Source organism: Nyctibius grandis, chromosome 4 (assembly GCF_013368605.1).
Source record: "Nyctibius grandis isolate bNycGra1 chromosome 4, bNycGra1.pri, whole genome shotgun sequence".
NCBI classification, from domain to species: domain Eukaryota; kingdom Metazoa; phylum Chordata; class Aves; order Nyctibiiformes; family Nyctibiidae; genus Nyctibius; species Nyctibius grandis.
Genome location: NC_090661.1, coordinates 39,491,687 through 39,511,948, shown reverse-complemented (window position 1 = coordinate 39,511,948; position 20,262 = coordinate 39,491,687). Strand labels below are relative to the sequence as shown.

Below are 20,262 nucleotides of genomic sequence, written 5' to 3'. Positions count from 1 at the left end.
CAAAAGCATGCCTTACCATTGTGTCCTGACTATGATGAGTTTTTATAAGCAGAGGTTTCACTTTTTTTTTTTTTTTTAAATAAAATGCCTCCTTGCAATTTTTTTTACTCCTTATTCCCACTTTGAAGATTCAGCAATACACAAATTAGTTAGAAAAGACAGTACAATAGTGGTTCCTTTAAGAATTTTATATGGCAGGTTACAGGAAACTTTCTCTGTCCCACCAGAGATCTGACCACCATAAGGACAGAGGAGAGCTTCGCAAAGCTTGCCACAGTCCTGGTCCACCTCCTCATGCGCTCCCCAGTGCCATGTCAGGCTAAAACCTTCTCAAGCAGGTTTTGTATTTCTGTGCTGGCCTCAAAGCCTCCTCCCAATTCTTCATCCAGCTCAGTCATGGGATCGCAGGAAAATTTAATTAGGCTGGGACCTTTAGAGGTCATTTTGCCCAAACTCAAAGCAAGGTTAACTTCAAAGACAGATTTGGCCTTCCCAATGACGGCTATTCCACTGCCCCTCTGAGCAACCTCTCCCTGTGTATTATCACTCTCATCATCGAGAATTTCTTTCCAGTTGTATTTATATACAGTACTGTAGTTGTGGCAAAATGATTACAGTTACATCAGTAAGGCCTGTTAAGAAAAGCAGCCCCTCTTAAAAAAAAGCACAAAGTTACAAAACAAAGACTCTTCTGTTTCAAACCTACCAGCTGCTGTGCAATCATGGTCACACTTTTAAAAATTACTTCTGATTTTACGTTTTTCTCTCATATATATTATTTTGAGCATTTTAAATGGTTGTTCAACTCTGAGGCACCAAAAAGTTTGAGATCGCTTTTGAAGATGAAGCTTTTGGTATCTCTGGGCCTCGCTTCTTCACCTGAAAAGTTAGAATATACTTCATAGAGTATTACGCATGTTAAATGCCAAAATCTGTATAGTTCTGTTTATTGGTTTAGAATCTTGAATTTAAACTGTCATTACCTGTGGATTTCCACTAAAAGTACTCTTTTCATCTTCAAAAGTGCCTATCACTACTCTGGAACATATGTTATCCACAGCTCTCATCCAGAGCTCGCCTTATATCAGCAAGGCTGTTATTCTTGCAACTTTAGGAAGTACAAGATCTTGTCCTATTTCTGAGTCATAATCAGACATGAAGTATGTGATGCTTTCTTTTCAGTTACAATGAGTTATAAAATATGGATTCCATTGCATTGCCAATTTGCTGTAAGGATTTCTGTTTGTAGCCTTGAGTCTCTCACAGGATTACACTTTTCTTCAAATTGAATGTAAGGCTCTGGCTAACAATTTTTTTCAGAAAATTGGAATTTAGTGTGTGTGTGTATACGCATGTGTGCACGTCTATAGTTATGGATCCAGACAATTGCACACACAGGTGACAGCATTCAGCTATCTTTCACAGTCAACTGAAAGACAATGTAGTTTGACCTTAATTTTGTCATTTGCATATGCAAAAAATAGAAGTCAGATTGAGGAGCTTTTGAAAACTTTGCATCTTCATAAACAATTGTGAAGCCAACATCATAATATTGACAAAAAGACTACAGTTTTCAAAAATCTGTTTGCAATGCTTCCTCCAGCATGTAGTGTATCTTCAGTTATCTATCTATATGGTCTTTAAATCTCCTCTTCCTCATTATTATCAAGCTGTTTCAAATACAGTATTTAATTTGAGGAAAATACATTTCATGTACATTTTGTATTTCAAATATAAAACCACATAATGGTTTACACCTTAAACAAAATTAGGTGTATAATCACTGCAATAATAAAAAATAATCTGAATGGTTTTCTGGGAGAACAGAACTTTCCCAAAACAATCAGATTTTTCTTTTTTTTGTTTTTTTCATTCACAGCTGCAAGTTGAATTGAAAAAGAAACTTGTTTCTAAGGAAGACACATATTTGTATCAGCTAAACTGTGACATGATTTAGGAAAGAATACTACAGAGACGATAAAACATTACACAAGTGCTTTGTACAGACATCACAGTAAATTATCTAGTGCTGTCTGCTTTTTCTCCACTTTATCATGAAGGGCATTTTTCAGATAATTGCTATAAACTTTCTAAGTACTCTTGACTCTAAAGCAAAAAAACCCCTCAAATGTAAAATTTTTAAATTAACTGTTACAAAACCATGTTTCTAGCCTTTCTAAAGTCCTTGAATTTCATACTCAGCCCCATGATCTTTAACACTAGACTCCACATGGCTATGATACTAACCATTTAGTGATGATAAACAGAAAGGCATGCCATGCAAATGATATATAATTTTATGTTGCATTCTCCATACTATATTATGTATCACACTAGAATTTCTGTGGTCAAGTCATACACTTTGTTAGGCCAGGCAGCATCTGATGTTACTCCCCCGGTAATCATAAACATTATACAGAGATTTTATCTGCTGTTCAAGAGAAACCTGTAATTAGTGACTAAACCAACTAGATCTAATAAAATGCTAGGGTCTTCCAAGTCCTATAAGCACGCAGTAATCAAACCCCTTTAAAGCTCCCACTGCAGCCTATCCCACTGTATGTCTTGTCAGAATAGTGCATCTTTTCAGAAAATTCAGGAAAATGTCACAAACATTTCCAAGACCTTTGAGGTTAACTTATGCTCCCCAGTGCCTTGCTGTGTGTCTGAAAACTTTCTGAGATATCACCAGTCACGGATGACAATTCTTCATCTCATTCTTGTATACCTATTTTTAAACTGGTCCGTGACAACAACCTCCGGTACCCTCATTTTAGGAAGCTAGACAGTTCTCGTGTATCCCGGTAATTTGGGATTTGGGTTTTCCACACACAGACGTGCATATATATGTATGATCTTGATGTTATCTTAATTAAAATTGAATTAGGGGCTATTTGTTTTGGGAAGTGTTCATCCTTAATTAAACATTTTAATTTTCAATTGGAGATGAGGCTCACTGGAGACCTGAGTTTGCAGTTAGGGATAGTGTTTTTAATGTAAACAGGAAAAGAATAAATATCAGAAGATATCAGCAAAGAAACAGAGTGAAGAGAAAAAAGATGATGATGAAATATTATTCTACTTTTTGTGGTGCTTCATTTTGTCTCTCCTAAAGAAAGATAAAACAATCTTGTAGAACAGCATCCTCCACATACTGGACTCTTTATGATATTTTGAAGTATCAAAACTTCCTGCTCTTGTTTTATGGTTCTGTCAGAAAGTCCCTCGATGAAATACTTGCTTTGCTTTACATGTCTTATAGATCCTGCTGTAGAATACCCTAAGTGTCCAAGATGTTTTCTACAAAGTGTTGTTTGTCCAGTCTGACTTGCTTTCCAGCCTCAACCCTTTAGGTTGTTCTTTCAGGCTCACAGAAAGAAGGTATTTGGGGGGGTCTTTATCATGTAGGAAAGGAAGAGTCCAAAAGAGTAGAGAGAAGGAATGCCTCCTTTGCCACCTGTCAATAATTTCTGCTGCTGCAAGAAGTGCAGAATTCCTGAATGCTCCCTCCATGGGTAAAAAAGGGGTGGGAGCAATTTGTTAAATGACCTTATTATCATCCAGAAGTCTGTATCTATTAATATAGACTTATGAATTTTGCAGTGCATAGATGCATACTGCTTTTCTTGCAAACATTAGTAAATCCTATTAATTCTGTGGACAAGATTGCACCAAATTTATTTTTGTTAAGCAACACTTGCTAATACTGCATACATCCAGAAGAAAATATGACTCAGCAAGGGTGACAGGAAGTATTCTTTTATTTTAAAAAATTATTTGTAACTTTAAAAAAAATACAGATGCAATTCTGTCCATTTACTTTCTTACATATGGATGTATTCTTTCATCATTAGAAAAAGCAATATTTCTTATTTCTTTCAGAAACAAAAAAGAAAACATGTATGGTCCTTCAGATGACACATTGGAGATATACTGTATTTTTGCAGTATACATGCTGTTCGTCACAGATGACTGGTTTCTACTCTTACCTATGTTGCACAAGGTTCTACCCCTCCTGCTGTCAGCTCTCCACAGGCCCCACCTCTTGTCTCTTCAAAGCTGGCTGCCTTCCCACTAGGCAACAGGAACATCCGCTGCCCTAGAGCCTGCCCCAGCTGTCCACCGAGATCCCTGACTCACCCAATTACTTTTAATCACAGACTTGGATTTGTCACGTGGGATTTTCTGATCTGAGGGCTAGAACAATTAGCAAGAGGAGAACCGTATGCACATGACAGCAGAACACAATTCTGGCTCCCATAGCACTGCAGCCTGAGAAATCCCAAAGGCCAGGACATAGCTCCCCTCTCCATATAGTTCATCAATACATTGTATCATGCACTTTCTTACAAGTTATCTCTGTCTTCCATCTGTAAAGCATTTAAATTTGTTAATGACTTTAGCTACGCACTAAGCATGAATGCCAGCACTTGTCATTAGTATGTTTGAACATTATTTCCCATATAATACTTCAGGTGTCCTGCATAGTTAGTGCTGTGCTGGACTGCAGACATCCCGCTCATTAGTCCTTTATCAAGCTGTTTATCACTGACACTCCTAGGCACTCCAGTGGTTCAACTGCATAGCTGTAATAGTTAGATTTCCTGCTCCTCAGGCCTGCCTGACTTTTTTGTAGCCTAAATTATGAGGTCATATTTCTTGGAAGCAGTTTACTATCTGAAATGTAATTTTAAGTACCTTGCACACAAGCCATTTCCACAGTCTCGTGCACTCCTGGAGCAAAGGCTAAGCTTTGCTTTTGAATACTCAGACAAGTCTTGGACCCAGATAACCACCAATATCTCTATTTCACCTCTATTCTGGTGGAACTGATGGAAAGTGAACCCTTCTGAATCTGGACCTCCCTCCTGATCCCACAGGATTACAGAACATACAGGCAAGCTTAGAGTTGGTTTGTCAGATCTCAACCGTGAAAACACTATGGCTCTCGGAGATGTGCTTTGGTAGAATTAGTTAAAATGGTTTAAGACAGTATTGCTTCCCAGGTTTAAGCTCTGCCTCCTGGCCAGAGATTGCTGCAAGGAATGTTTAGGTTAGAGGTGAGGTTAGTTTGTACTGAGATAACAGACTCTGAACTGGGGTAGAAGAGACATAAACACATGTCGTGTTCTACTATGAAGATGGTAAACTCTGTGAAGGAGTCTGGCATACTGCTATGGCATTAATCTCTCAGATTTATTCATCTAAATCCACCAGATATTTCTTGTCAGAACTCTTAGGCACTCAAATAATTTTACATGGTTGACTGACAGATCTTTTTTATGTTGTTTAGGGCTATTTACATGTGTAAACCCACTTGCTTGCCTAGATTCATTTGGCATGAAGGCTGAAGTCTGCTGGACAGTGTTGGTGTGCTACATCTGTCTAACTAATAAATTTATCCAGCTGTAGGAGAACAATGGCTGAGCACAAGCATGCCACTCAGCTGGACAAGCCCAAGGACATTGAGGAAGACATTTTACAAGAACAGTACAAGTCATTGTAAATGACAGGCTATATGCTTAAACATAAACCAAAGTCCATCAACATAATTTAGCATTTCTACTAGCAACAATCAACTTACCAAAATTAAATACTATCAGTTCAAAAGATGATGGAAGCAAAAATGGACACATTTCAAAGGTTTGAGTATCTGAAAAAATAAAAGCTGGACTTCAAGTTCTACTCTTACCTGAAATATATTGCCTGCAGAGAACCTACAGGGGAAAAAAAAAAAAAAAAGAAAAAACCCCAAACAACAAAACCCCACCAAATACACTAGAACTAAAAGAAGAAAAAAAGAAATAAAAGGTTGAAGGGCTGAAAAGTGTAATTTTTAGTGTTCCCAAACGCGTATTCAGCTTTTTGCTTCTTGGTTTCTGCAATCAGACAATTAAATGACCACCTCAGCTTCAGCAGTACTAGTCTGTATGGTTGCAGAGAAGTTAGAAAATGACATTTTAAAAGAGTTGGTATTTAGATAGTAGAAAAAAATGGATCTCATATCTGGATGTTGCCAAGTTTTTCTTTCTAACAAAGGTAGCGATGATCTCTTTGAAGGCCTCAATGCTCAGATTCTGATTGCCCCTACTACTACATGAAAAAGTAACCTTGTTTCCAACTTTGCCTTTCACAATGGTGGCCTGTCTTCCCTGTTTTCTTTTTTTGTGGCTGTGCATGCAGCCAGAAGTCTATGGACGCTGGAGACATTGAACTATATTGACAACCAGACTCACAGAAAAAAGGGATCTATCTTTTATAAATTTATTTTTAATATACAGGGAAAACTGAAGGCCACTTGGGGCTGAACTTCTTTATATATAAGATGGGGAGGCAGTAAAGCATTTGTGGGAGGCCATTGCCTACAACAAAAGCAGATTGGCCTGTTTCCACGACATCCATGCAAAATTTATTGAAAGTAATATGAGTCACTGAATGGATTTCAGAGCATTTTTAAGAGACATATAAAGGCGCAGCAATACAACTGCATGTAATGGACTGAAAAACTGAGGCGGGAGTGAACAACTGCCACTGTGTAACACCAAGAACTGTTAGATTAAATGATGGGATCAAAACACACACACACCGAGCAAACAATCAACTTCTTACATTTTCATTAACTAACAGAAATTGTACTAACTACAATTCACTTTGACAATCATACAGAAATGCAGTGATATAAATTAAACATTGTAAAAAAAAGTATAAAAATATTTTGCTATGTTAGGAATGTTTATTTTCTTACTAATCATCTTATTGTTTTCAAGCACTACATCCCCAGTATTGCCATAGTGAACACACAGCAATTCTAGCAACGTGGCACAGCAGCCGAGCATGTCACTAATATCCAAAGTAGAAAGTGCAGTAGCAGAATTTGCTTCCAGTCGTACGCTCTGAGTGTGATTTAACAGCCCTCTGTTATTATTTATTTGAAGTCTGATGCTTTAGCAGAACGTAGCTTCCAGGAAGCTCACTGTGGGCTCCAGCAGCCGTTCCCACGCCTGCCCCAGCCGTTCTTCGGCGCTGCTTTAGCTTAGGGCCATTTAGAAAAGCCAGACCCAACTCCTACGCTGCGGGCTTTCTGTGACAAGGTGTGAACGTGTTTCTGTTTTCCTCAGCACACTTAGCGCTGCCAAACTCACGGGAGAGCTAAAAGGATGCTTTAGACACTAATTTTGCAGGTTTGTCCGTCTAAACTCTTTTAACCCAGTCGCCAGCCGCCTGCGCCCGCCCAGCGCGTGCTCCAGAACCCAGCGCCCCGAGGCCTCCCCCGCACAGCGCAGCGATGCGCGCATGGGGTCCGCGCGCACGGGGTCCGCTCACACGGTGAGCTCCCGCGCTGCGGCCGCCGCCAGTCCGGCTGCGCGGCAGCGGGGCGGGCGCGGAAGCGGCGCCCAGCCCGCGATCAGCAGCGTGTGGGGTTTCTTTGTTCCCTCCCCTCCAGCGATCCCAAACTCCCGTCCCAACGCGCTTATTTCCTCCTGCCTCCCAAACCAGCTTCCTGCCCTCGCTGCCACCGGTTCTCCCGGGCAGCCCGGCTCCTCCACGCCCGCCCCGCCGCCACTTCGCGGACGGCCCGGGACGGGGGTGGCGGGGGCGGGGGCGGGGGGCGGCCCGCGGGCGGCCCGGATTGGCGCAGCCGGCGCACGTGGGGCCGCCCTCACGCCTCGGCGCTGTCAGCGCGGCGGCTGGCGCCGCGGGGCACGGCAGAGGACGGCAGTCCGCGCGGGTCTCCGCGCATCGCCCGCGCCGCTGCGGCGAGGAGGGCAGCCGAGCCGACGGGAAGGTAGGCGTGGGGCGGCAGCCTCCGTGCTGCGGAGTCGCGGTCGCCGTGGGGCGGGCAGGGGGGCTGTGCTCACCGGCTCCCTCGGTGGTGGCGCCGTGCCCGCCCCGTTGGGGCTGCCGGCTGCCAGGGCGCCCGCGGGAGGAGCTCTCTGAGGAAGCGGGGCAGCGAGTTAACGATTAACTCCACGGTGGCGTCCGCCGCCTCGACCCCGGCCCTGGGAGCGCCGCGATCGCCCCGGGGGTGCCGGGCCGAGGCAGCCGGGTCTTGCGTCCTCGAGGGGAGGTGGCTCTTCCCGGGCTGCGCGGCGGGGCGGAGGCGGCCGCTGCCGGAGCCCGCGGAGCTTCGCGGCCGCGGAGCGCCGGGCAGCTGAGTTGAGGCGAGCGGTGCATCTGGCAGTGCAGCCCTCCTTCCCTCGCCGTCGGAGCGGGGCGGCGGGGCGGCAGAGTGGATGCCGGCCCCGCAGTCACCCCCCAGCAGGAGGCTTTGCTCTGACACCGGCCCCAAAGCCTGCGCGCTGCCGGGAGCCGCTGGTGCAGCCCGGCAGTGGTCGTTCCCCCGTCGTTGCTCCTGGGGAGGTTTCTCTGGGTGGTGAAGAGCAGCACAAAACCGGCCAGCAAACGTTAAGCGCATCTGCTGGTTTCCTTCCAGCGCAATGTTTTGGGAGTAACCTTGACAGTCCAGTGAAACAGCCTCCCCTGCCTTCTGTTTGAACTAGCTTTGCTAATGGAAAAGTAAAACTTACAACATCTGTGTTCTTTATCCTCTTGTGTTGCATTGATGCTGAAGTTCAAGTCTGAAGTTCAAGGAAATATTTACCATATTTTAGAGAAATGTGTCATTCTTTTTTGATCTTATTTTGCCCTCTGTCAGAGGAGTTTATGTTTTAGGAAGTACATCACTTTGCAAATCCCTCTATCTTTCTCTGAATATAAGCTGTCCTTTCCAACCAAAACGATTCTATGTCTTCAGCTTGGCTGTTTTCCTTTTGTGAGTCAGAACTAGTGTTACTGCTTTTTGTTGCTTGAATAGGCTCCACAGACCCATGACACCTCTCTTAGGAGTTTTAAGGGTTGTTGCTCATGTGATGGGGATCATCTGGCATCTCTTTGTGCTTAACGTTACTGAGACGGACAGGACCTTATGCTTTTCGTCCTGAAATACTGGAAGATGGCAATATGGTATCTTGATTCTCTTTTGATTATGACATCTAATCAAAGCTGCGGCATCTAGCTGCAGAGGAGGTCTCTGACCTGCCATCTCTTATAAAAGAGAAGAATAAGCAGAGGGCAGGGGAGTTGTACCTTGCTGGTGATGCATTGAGTTAGCAAGTCATAGGTTTCTTTTACACATCTGTAGTTTCCAAGCACCCTTTAACTCACGAATTTTTCTGTAAGTGTCATTAGCTATTTTAATGAGGCCTTAAAAACTCCAAACATGGTGTTTTTCGAAGTAATGAACACACAAGAAATACTTGTGGTAGTTTGAGTGTGAATAATCATGATGGTGAGTTGGGATTTTTTTCCCCACACTCTGTGAAATAGAGTTTTACAGTTTCTTGCCCCTAGGAAGAATGATCCCCCATGGGGCTGATGGTAGTCTGCTTGATGAATTACTTGAAAAAGGTCTCTTTCAGTGAAATGTTTTAGGGCCTTTCTGCCTAGGGGAATGCAGTTACATGTGTAGTCATGCCACACTAATTTCCCTTTTGCATACTTTTGATTTTCTTTAAGAATATGCCTTAAAAGTTGGATGGCACCTTTAAAGATGCACTAAGATGAATGAAAATAAAAAATACTGTAACATTTTTAGAGTGGAGTGAAAGCACTGTTTTGGAACTTAGCCCAATCACCATTTTGTGATAGTTTTGCCAGGTGAACGAATTTCCAGGTGGAAAAACATCTGTGAAGAATTGTGCTATGGAAAGTAAGGGGTGTTTTACCCATGAGTAAGAGTGTTTGCTGTGGGGATTGAGGTTGCTGTTAACTCACACATGTTGATTTCTCATCTCTGTTTCACTTATCTTCAAGTTTCTGAGTGTCCCTCTAGACATGATCTGGATCTGAACATCTAGAGTCAGGGAAGTGTGACAAGAACACAATAACGTGTGCTATAGAAGGCCCAAAGAGAAATACTTTGTTTTTTCTTTCAGGTGTATATTGAGATCACCTCACTCTTGTGTACATGTGCGATTTTTAGATAGTGAGGATAATATAAAAATAAGCTACTTATAAAATCCTCAGTATGAAGGGTTTTTTTCTCCCCCTCATATGTTTTCATTACACTACTTCAGGCTACTTACGCTGGAAGTTCACTTCTTAATTAAGATGAGTTCATCAATAGATACTTCTTGTTTGTACTGTTGTTACTAGATTAAAGTGTACATTTTAGAGAACTTCAGGATACCTTTTAAAAAAATGCAGTTCTAAAAACTATATGGGGTAAGATGACTTATGTTTTATTGTTCATAAAATTCTGTGAAATGCTGATTCTGGAAAAGAGTAGCTGTTGGTATGCTGTCTAAGTAATAGTGCATTTGTTCTTTCTTTCTCTTTTCTTCCTTTGTAACTTAATGTTCCTCTCCAGTGTACAGCTGGTAAGTTAACATTGCCAAGGTTGTATAAAAGTGTTTTAATCACAGTTTCAGAAGCCTGTGTTTGGATAACGTGATGGTAAGACAAATTGATTCCTCCTGTTTTTAACCAAAGAGGAATGCTATAGCTATTGTGTGTACAGAGACAAATCAAGCCCTTCAAGAGAACGCTTAATTTGCGTAGTCCTTGATTGGCAGTCTCTAGTGATGTTGGGGATTTGAAAAATGGATCAACTAAAAAGCCTTGGCATTAATTTGTATTGTAGCCAGATATGCCAGTGAATTCATTAATACGCTTTTGCATATTTTGCAGCAGGCAGTGCTGTGTTAAATGTGTAGAAGCATGTTTAAATTTAGGCTTTCGGTTTGACCATTTCTTGTTGTTCTGAGTCAGGGCACACAAACCAGGGTAAATCTAGTATCTCATCAGTGCTAATAAACATCACCTGCTTGTTTCTGGTTGCTTCTTTGTGTAGCATTCCTTGGTTATACAAATCTTTGTTAGGGAATGACTAAACCAGTTCTTTTTTGTATCCCAGACAAATTTCTTAAACTTGGAGAAAAGGAGAGCAAAATAGTAACAATTTAAAAAGAAGAAATATGTTAACAAGAGAAGGGGCTATTGGTTTTCCTACCCAAATGATGTAATTGAACATTTAGACTATGATCTGAAGGGGGGAAGGGTGGAACTCTGGTTTTAAGGGGGGAGGGGGAACGACATTGCCTCTTACTGCTTTCCCCCCCTCTGCTGAGTAAGCTGCTATCGCAGAAATGAGTGATCGTTTCTTAGGAAGCAAATGCATTTCTGAAGCTATATATAGCAGAAATAAACTAGTGAAATGTACTCACTGGGTAACTGAGGGGAGAAAAGAAACTGGACCGTTTTACAAAATCATTGTATTCAAACTCTTTCAAAACTGTCAGTACCCTCCCTCCATCCCCAAAAAATGTTTTTCTGGTAGTCCATTTTCTTTCTTCAGTATGCATTTGCTGTAGGCCCAGTTGATTTTGGCATGTGTTGTTCATTGTGACACTCAAGCTCACAGTTGAACATCAAGGTGGGTTTTTTTCCATCTTAAGCTTAGGCAGACTTCCTCTGCACTTGAGGTCTTTGACACAGACGATGCTGTGGGGCTTCTTTGTCATAAGTATAAAAGATACTAATTCCTTTGCAAATGAGATTGCATACCTGTAGGTTAGCTCAAGAATATTATGTGTTCCTACTTTCCCTTTCATAATTTTTCTTTGGCACATAGTGTTGGGAAAGGATTCCTGGCTGTGCTGGAGTGCTGCAGCTCTGGGAGCATTTTGGACCGTAATGTTCCTGGAAGTGCAGGCTGTGTTCTTTACAAGATAGCACTTGTATTGGATTTCTGATGCTTGGAAGACCTAGGTTTATATGTATATGTGTATTTAATGTTGTGAGCATCTGACATTTATGTGTAGATCACAGTTAGTGATAATGCAATGACAGTAGCCCCAAGAGAAAAAAATCTAGACGTCTCTGATCTGTAACATTTTGATTTCCTTAATAAAACAGGAGCATTATGAGTGTTTAAGATTGCTCAGCTGTGCAGAATTCTTACCAATGGTTATGAACATGAGTTACTAAAAGTTTTACTGTCATGAGCTGATGTGGATTAAAGTCCAGCACTGAAAGCTAAACTTATTCTTTCTTGCCCTTTAAACTTGGTTCTAGTCTCAATGTAGGCATGAAAGCAGTGCCAGCTCCAAGAGTCTCTTCCCCTCCCCACCCCCCTGACTATCGTGTGTGGCAAACTTCAGATACTTTCTATAATTTTCTTTTCTTAGATATTGCGTGTGGTTTTTAGATCTCTGAAGTTTCCAAGTAGCATAAAACTCAAGTGGTGTAATTACAGCCCCATCTGTTAATAATAGGGGAAAACCCCAAATTATATATATATCTATATGAAACAATTCAGATAGAGAGACTTTGCAAAACAGGTTTTTGAGTAGGTTCAGTGTGTCTTGTCTCTGCATAAACCAGTTCAATTAAACCTGTATCAGTAATAAATAATAAACTTGTCTTGAATTAGATTTCAGTACAAGAAGTTAACTTCTCCTCCAGTTAAACTGAACCAAAGTAAACCTGGTTAAATCATGAATAAAACTGTACGGCTGTGGAAACAATTCTTTGGCTTGAAGCATCACCATAAGGTAAAATCGGTAATGTAACTTTTACAAAATTTGATGCTTGACTGCACTTCATCTGCAAAAAAGATCTATAAATACTTATCACTTCTTGTTAACTGTGCTGGCCAACAAGTTTGTTATTTATGCACTTTGGTTTTGAGTCTCCTTTTCTCGGGCAATTCTGTGCTATGCATGCAGGCTGTATTAGAAAACACTCTCTTGTATCTTGCAATTACTTGCTCACAGAACCAAAACTGTAATTCCCTAAGTTGGCTTACAATTTTTTGCAGGATTGTTGAAGTGCGAAATTGGAAAGTGTTTCAGTTCCATTTCTACCTTTCCACTTGCTGGTGTATTTTGGAGGAGGGGAAGAACAAACACTTGGCCATATGCAATCCACAATTGGAAACTCCCTCTTGGTAATTAATAAAAGTTCTAGGATGTTCATAAGCTTCCTCTTGAATTGTTTGCGTTTGTGGGCCATTATCTGAGCATATCAACTTTCTCTCTTCATTTAAAGAGACAATGCTCAGGTCATCATCGTTAGTCATATATACAAAGAAAGAATATGGTCAATTATTGACAGGTTAGTATTACTTGGTTAGAGTGAGTTCCTGTTAGCTTATTTATTTTCTTGAGCTTGTATGTCAGGTTCCTGACACTAATAAAAAGTGTCCACATGTCCTGATATGCCCAGAAGATAGCGACTAGTCTGTTAGCATCTTTGTGACTTCTATATAAACACTTGAGTTAGTTTTGTGGAGTGGGAATTTGTTCACTGTAGGTTAATAAACAGCTCTACCCTCTAACGGCATATACTTTGCTATTGTGTAGGACTCAGCGTTGGGTCATTAGCCTTCCAGGCAGCATGCACTGGAGAAGGGATGGATGCTCAGAGGAGCCATGCTCCACTTGTGCCTGGAAATGCAAACGGACTTCTTACTGGCTTCCTGGTGCCCCTCAGTTCCTTGCTGATATGCAGCGACTGCAGCTGGGCTCTCTACCTGTGACCTTTGCCACTTTCCTCCACTGGATGCAAGTTACAAGATGCAGAGAGACAAAAAAAAAGTGTCTGGTCTCACTATACATTTTCCACTGGGAAAGACCACAAAAAAACTTAAATTCGGCTGCCCTTAGTCTCCTGAAGACAGGTTTAGAGGTAGATGTTGAAACTTAGAATTCACAACTTAATTTTGTCATTTTAAAATCTATATCTACACAAAAGTGATTGCATGAAGAAAGCAATCTGGCTTAAAAATACAAAAAACCCCAGAAGATCACAGAACAGCTGAAGCTGGACAGGACCTCTGGAGGTCCCTTTTTTGCAGATCTATTATACCTGTCTCTTTAGAAGAAAAACTATGTTAAGATTAGCTTTTTGTTTGTTTGTTTTGAAAGATGTAGAAAGGAAACTGCTGCATGTAAATTCAGATGTTCACTGGTTAAGACAGAATATCTAACTTAGGAGGTTTTGTTATGTTCTTTTCCCTTTGTTTTGTAAGCAGGTGTCTGAGTGAGGTCAGGGAGGCATTCACAGGTGGAACTGAGGCATCTTTCAAAAACGTTGATGTTACTTCCCTCCTGTTTCCCTGTGGCTTCTGACCATAGTGCTTTGCTCTCCTGTTGTTAGCAGGTTGCATTAGCGATCCATACTGTATTAGAAATAGTGTAAGGATTATTCCGTTTCCAGGCAGAAGGAATGGAGTTCTTAGTTACTAGATCTGAAAAATTTAAAATTGTGCCCAAACTATTTATTTTTGTCTTGATCAGTGTAGAAGTTCAATTTCAGTATAAACTCACCTTTAGTACGTTGTTTGGGGAAGGATTTTTCTTGCCTGGTTTTAATAAAACTCCAGCTTAAGAGAATTGAAATTGTGTGTCAGTTGTTCATTTAAATTTTGAAAACATCAGTTTTGCTGTAGCCTGTATGCATTTGCAGTTGTTCGGAAGTGACTGTCAGAGGAGCAAAGAATGATTCACCAGCGTATGAAGTACTGGATACTTCCCACATCGCTGGTAATGTAGTAAGATCTGTACTTGAAGAATGCAACCAAGACTGAATACGTACATGTTTTTAATATTTTTTCTGCATGACAAACTAGTTTGACTATGTTATGTTGGCAGACTGAGGTTGCTTTAAGGTTGGGTATTCAGATCACTTTCAGTTTACCAGGGCCTGAAATATGCGCACAGAAATTCATGATTGAATTGTGGTTTTTGAAGATTTTGATTTAATTTAACTCCTATGGAAATTAAAGAAAAGGAGGGTGTAGCTGACTTCATTGGAGCTTGAACAGAGCAGCTAGGCATGCGAGTTGCTTTACTTTTCTGTCTCCTGTGTATTTAGGCAGGTTTCAGACATTCCTTTAATATGTAACTATGGGACTAGATGACATACGTTTCTCGGATGCTAAGACTATAGTTACAGTATATAATCTATTCTTGAAATACCCAAATCTAAGATTAAGGATTTTTCTTATGGTGACCGGTTGTATCTTACAAAGCTGTTAACCTGCAGTTAGATGCAAGTTGCATTTGTGCTTCAGTCTGTGCTTAAAACTGGAGTAGTTTATGTCAGGCCTTGCGTTGAATCTTGTGAGTTGGCACTGTCTGCTTCAGGCACCTGGTTATCCCCTGACCTGAGGTGTCCACGTTTCCTGTCCGGTCAGTGGACGGAGTTTGAAGCCCTGAGGGCATGAATCAGAGCATTGTAGTGTTTCACAAAATAGTAATGGCATTACTTCAGTAAACAGTATTGGAAAGCATGAACAGAAATAGCTTTTATGTGAGTTGGGAATAAGGCAGTATAATTTTTTGACTGTACCACGTTAGGTGATGCTAGCTCTGTCTGTTGGGTTATGTCACATTTACACATCTTAGCACACCACCGTCCCTGCATGCCCCGACTTACCAAGGTAATACTGAGCTGTGGATGGGTCTTGTCTCCAGCCCAGGGAATCAGTTGCATGTGGGTGTCACTTGGGAAAGCTTTGTGAAGGTAAGGGAATTCATTGATCTGTGAAGTTTGTCAGGATGAAGTTGGGACCTGTAACTTATTTTTAATGCCTTGAAGGGATCTCAGATGTGACATTTAAGATCTTAAAATAAAAGTAAAACCTGTAGGTCCAGTATGATATTTTAACTCAAAGCCCTTATTTGACAGAAGCTTAATATGCCAGCCCTTAAAGGAGTAAGAAACCAAAATGCCTATACCTTGATTAAGGAATTTAGTAGATGTGAGCTATGTATAGGGCACCTTCAGATCCTCAGATTTACATAAAAGACGACTAGTTTTAGGTTCTTTTCAGTTGCTAGACTATGTTTCAATTTAGGGGACAAGAAGTATGCAGTTAAAATGTTTTAGACTCTGGTAGCTTTCACTTTTTTTTTTTTTTTTCTTTAAAAGTCATGCATCTTAACCTCCTAAAAAGAAAACTTAAAAGATAACCTCTTTCAGCTAAGAAATGTCTTGATTCTATTTACTTTTTTCTATAAAATAAAAAAGTGTATGTATATATATTTTATATATAATATGTGTAGACACATATATATTGGACTTAGCTGCGTTTTACTTTACATGACATGACTTTTTTTTTTGTGGTGGTTATTCTTGTGAAAGAGACAGTAATGTTTTGGAGTGGGAGAATAAGTGCTTATGATGGGCCTTGTAAACTCCTTTGTCATGGTTCCAGATGTCTGTTGGTCCAAATCAACTTCTAGTTACTTGTTTATAAATCTTCTAATTCATTCTTCTTATAGAATTAACTGCTTATGCATGAGCATGTACAGGTCTGGGCTGAGGTAAGGCTTGATCCTGTTGTCCTGAGAGTGCAATACCAGTGCTTCTGCTTTGCTGTTAGGGGAATGACAAGAACATGTTTGCAACTCTGCTTCTTCTTCCTCGCCACTGTTTTATTAGGGAGCTGACTCAGTTTTCTGGATGTTTGGGTAAATAAAACTGGGAATTCTGCAGTCGTATGGGACACTTTTTATTTCACAAACCATTTATTTATGTTTGTCCCCTGTGGAAGCTTGTGAAGCAGTGTATAGTCAAGATGCTGAAATACCTTGTGATTAGGTGCTTGTTTCAAACAGTAATAGCTGATGTCTTCAAATTATTTATGTGAAACCTTGGAGTAACTTTAAATATTGACTGGTTTTTGTGTGTGAAAGCAGCCTTGTTATTCATTCAAAAGCTAACTGTGTACAGTTTGGGATTTGTTCTTTGTATTCCACTTAGTTACTGGGCAAAGTGAAGGAATGGGTTGTCTTTGACGATAACCCAGGTACTACTTTAAATGATAATTGAGGCTTCCTTACAGCCCCCTCTGAGAAGTGATTGGACTGAGGGATGCAGCTGTGCAACCCTGTACCACCGACGTGGTGCTCAGCAGCACCTGGCACCTGAGGTCCCACAAGCTCTTACCAGATTCTGAGCTCTCCCATACATCCGTGAGCTGGGTGTGGTGAACCCTCATTTGCTGCTGAAGTAAATGACCTTAAGTGAATTGTTTAAGGTCATGTTATACTTCAGTGGTAAAACTGTGATAATAATCTGTTTTTATAGATTGCTAGTGTATCAAACTTTGTTTTTATCTTGTAAGCAATTCATTAAAAGACTTCAAATGCACACTGAGTTGATTTGAAGTTCCTTGGTATTCGCATTTGTGGATTTATGCCATGGAGTTAGTAACACAAACTTCTTCCCCTTTCCAGTTTAGGTTTCTAGAGTAAAATAGGCAATGATTTATATGGAATATTAAATTTTCTGCCTCTTTGTGCATCTGTTGTGTCTTGCTCTGTAGTCAGAAATAGTGTGTGCATATACCCTGTCTCTGTACCAGAAGGAAATGAAATTTCACAGGTGGAGCAAGAAAAGCCACCCATGTGAAAGTGTAGCATCTGTGTGTGTTGTAGGGAACCGGTTTGCTGGCCAGAGTTACACGAGTGCATTTGCTCACTTCCTGCTGGTGACAAAGCAGTAAATCCAGGGATATTTTTCTGTATGTTCCCTCCACTATGTGGATTTATTTCATGTTCTTACAACATAGGCTTGAATGGACTTCAAGACCTGCCTGGCTTTGATGTGAGTGCTCATATTCATTTTGCCTTATTGTTTAAAAATCCCCCCCACCGCCTCTCCCTTCCAAAAGGGTGGTATGAGATAGAGGTGACAATTTATGTCTGTTACGGCTTTGAAAGAGAACCTTGTTCTTCTGAAAGGGGGGTAAATACATAATTTTGCTGGCAGTAGCAGAAATATCCTTTTTGTTTCATTCAGTGAGCTACTCGGGGTGGGGGGATGGGTAGTAGGGATCAGAAAAGCAGAACCCAAACTGTGGTGTAATGTACTGTAATAAGCTATTCTGAATGAACCCTTCTGTACATGGAAAAGAGATGTTATGGGACTTCTGGAAAGTGCAGCAGTTCCCCTATAAACATGTCTGAGATGGGAGAAAGTGAGACTTCAGTACCACTGAAATATGGAGAGATGCCATGAGCAGGTTTCTTAACACCGAGGTGTGGAAGCTGTAGAGGTGTTTATCTGATTAATGAACCAGTAGCACTAGTTCAGCTGTCCTCACATAAGGGTTATTCCCATGACCTGGTCTCAGCTGTGTTACTCTGTATAATCTTGCCCTTTATATTTTCTGCCTTTACGATTTTGTCTATTCTTTCAGCATTTTTCATAATTTCTCATCTTCTTGTCCTTTGTGTGGGTCTGATCATCAGGCTGCTCTCTTTCAAACCTCATTAAGCAGTCCCCTGGGACTTCTAAGGGACTTAGTGTGTATTTCCTTGTTGTGCCTCGCCTTAGACATTAACTTCTGCACCTTTGGACAAAAAATTTTGACTAGAGATTGGTTTCCTCCATTGACAGGTTAGTTCTTCCCTTTCCTCATTTTCTTATTTCCTTATCTAAATAATCAGACTTTTCCAGCTTATCTTGAAAATAAGGTATCTTTTGGGGAGAGTAAGATGTGACATTTCTTTTCTAGCTTCCATTTCTCTCTACTTTCCTTTTTTCCCTTCCCTTTCACAAAGTTTCTTCTATCATTCTTGTGAGAGTTGCAGACTTGAAATGAAACAATGAAGTTACTGATGATAAGGGATAAAAGGTTCTGTAAATGCCACTGTGGTATGTTCTGGGTCTTTCCAGCTATGTCATTACGCACTATGACAGGAGGATATGAAATACTTCACACACGTTGAGTAAATATAGGTGTTAGGATTAAGTGCTTTTAAATTAGCAGGAATGGGTAACTTGTTCCAGAAAATCCTAGAACGAAAATCTGGAATTCAAGTGCGGTTAGAATAAGGGGTTGAATGAAGGGAGAGCCCTGGCATTATATTAGATAAGTAACTAAATGGTTGCTGCTTACGCTATAGTGGAGCAAATGAAGCCAGTGCTGAAAGGAGGAAATAGGAATGAATGGTCACTAAAAATAATAATAAGAAAAAAGAAATTGTGGTGTTGGGTTGTTTGCCTCAGAGTAGGGTGCTGGTAAATCTAATATATATATATATATATAAAAAAAAATACTGTGCAGAGTATTCTGTGTGTAGTAAAGCTTAAAATTGGAGCAATGTATATTCAAAGGCAAGAGAAATAGATCTGTTATCTTTTAATCATTCATTGAAAGGAGCAATTGATTTCAGTGTAGGATTATCTGTATAACAAGGTACAGGGCACTGAGGGGCTGCCTCCTCTTCTGGTTGATGTTTGCCTTGTAAAAAATCTGAGCACTGTAAACGCTGGTAATATCTCTATCATACTTCTGAATTTTCTATTGCGCTTCTTTAAAATTATTTTTTAACTTTAGGATACATAATTTGTAAATTAATTAGCCATTTATGTATATCTGACACCTCTGCTTTTTAAGAGATTAACTTGTATCTTTGCATATCCATAATGTGCAGTTTTTTTGTTTGATGTTTGATATTAGTTTGAAAAGTGGGACTTAAATCAAATATGAGTCGTCTTAACTTCAGATATCTGTAAAAATCTGCTCTTGTATAGAGTATGAAGCTGCATAAAACCAATGGTCTGTTTGCAGAGCTTCATTTTATTACCAGTACACAGAAGACCATAGAGTGAAAGTGGTCTGAGCACTGTTATGTTTTGGATTGATAATATAAATCCTGGTAGATTATTTATTGATTGGTCTGTTGTGTTGAAAGAATAAATACATTTTGGGGTTTTTTTTGTCTTTGGAATGAATGGACAGCTGAGGCAAAAAGCATTTCTTGGAAGATTTTTGGAAGGTTTATTAACAGTAGATCCTTGCTTGATTCCAGATGGAAATCTTTCAACGCTCTTGGGGGTTCATGTGAAATTGTTCTTTCCTACAGTAGAGTAAATGGTCTCTCTCAAGAATATAAATGATGCTAGAATTGTCAAGCTAAGTGAGCAACTAAAAATGATGAATTACAAAGAATTCAAAGTATTCATCTGGCTATTAGGGCTATACCCACACTTTTCTGATATCATCCTTATTTGAAAAACATCTCTCGCTTTCTTCACTTGCTGTGCAGATGGCCGTACAAAAGATTGCTCTTTGAAGAAAGAGTGAAACATCACTAGGCATGGTAGTTAAAAGCACAGAATGCACTTAACTCTGTTCTTAATCTCAAAATCTCTCTCACATGTGGATTTAGAAGTAGCTCTCATAATGATGTATCTTTTGACAAACTGGTATCCTCGTAAAAATGAAATGAAAGCCTTTTAAGA

General features: G+C 40.4%; 1 protein-coding gene across 3 annotated transcripts in view; it reads left to right on the top strand.

Annotated features, from left to right (window-relative positions):
- Positions 1 to 7,702: 7,702 nt before the first annotated feature.
- Positions 7,703 to 20,262, top strand: part of STXBP6 (syntaxin binding protein 6) — a 161,886-nt gene continuing 149,326 nt past the window's right edge. For all 3 annotated transcript variants that reach the window (XM_068398397.1, XM_068398399.1, XM_068398396.1), the window contains exon 1: positions 7,703 to 7,786. The gene's annotated coding sequence lies outside the window, so the exon portion shown is untranslated. The remainder of the gene's footprint in view (positions 7,787 to 20,262) is intronic.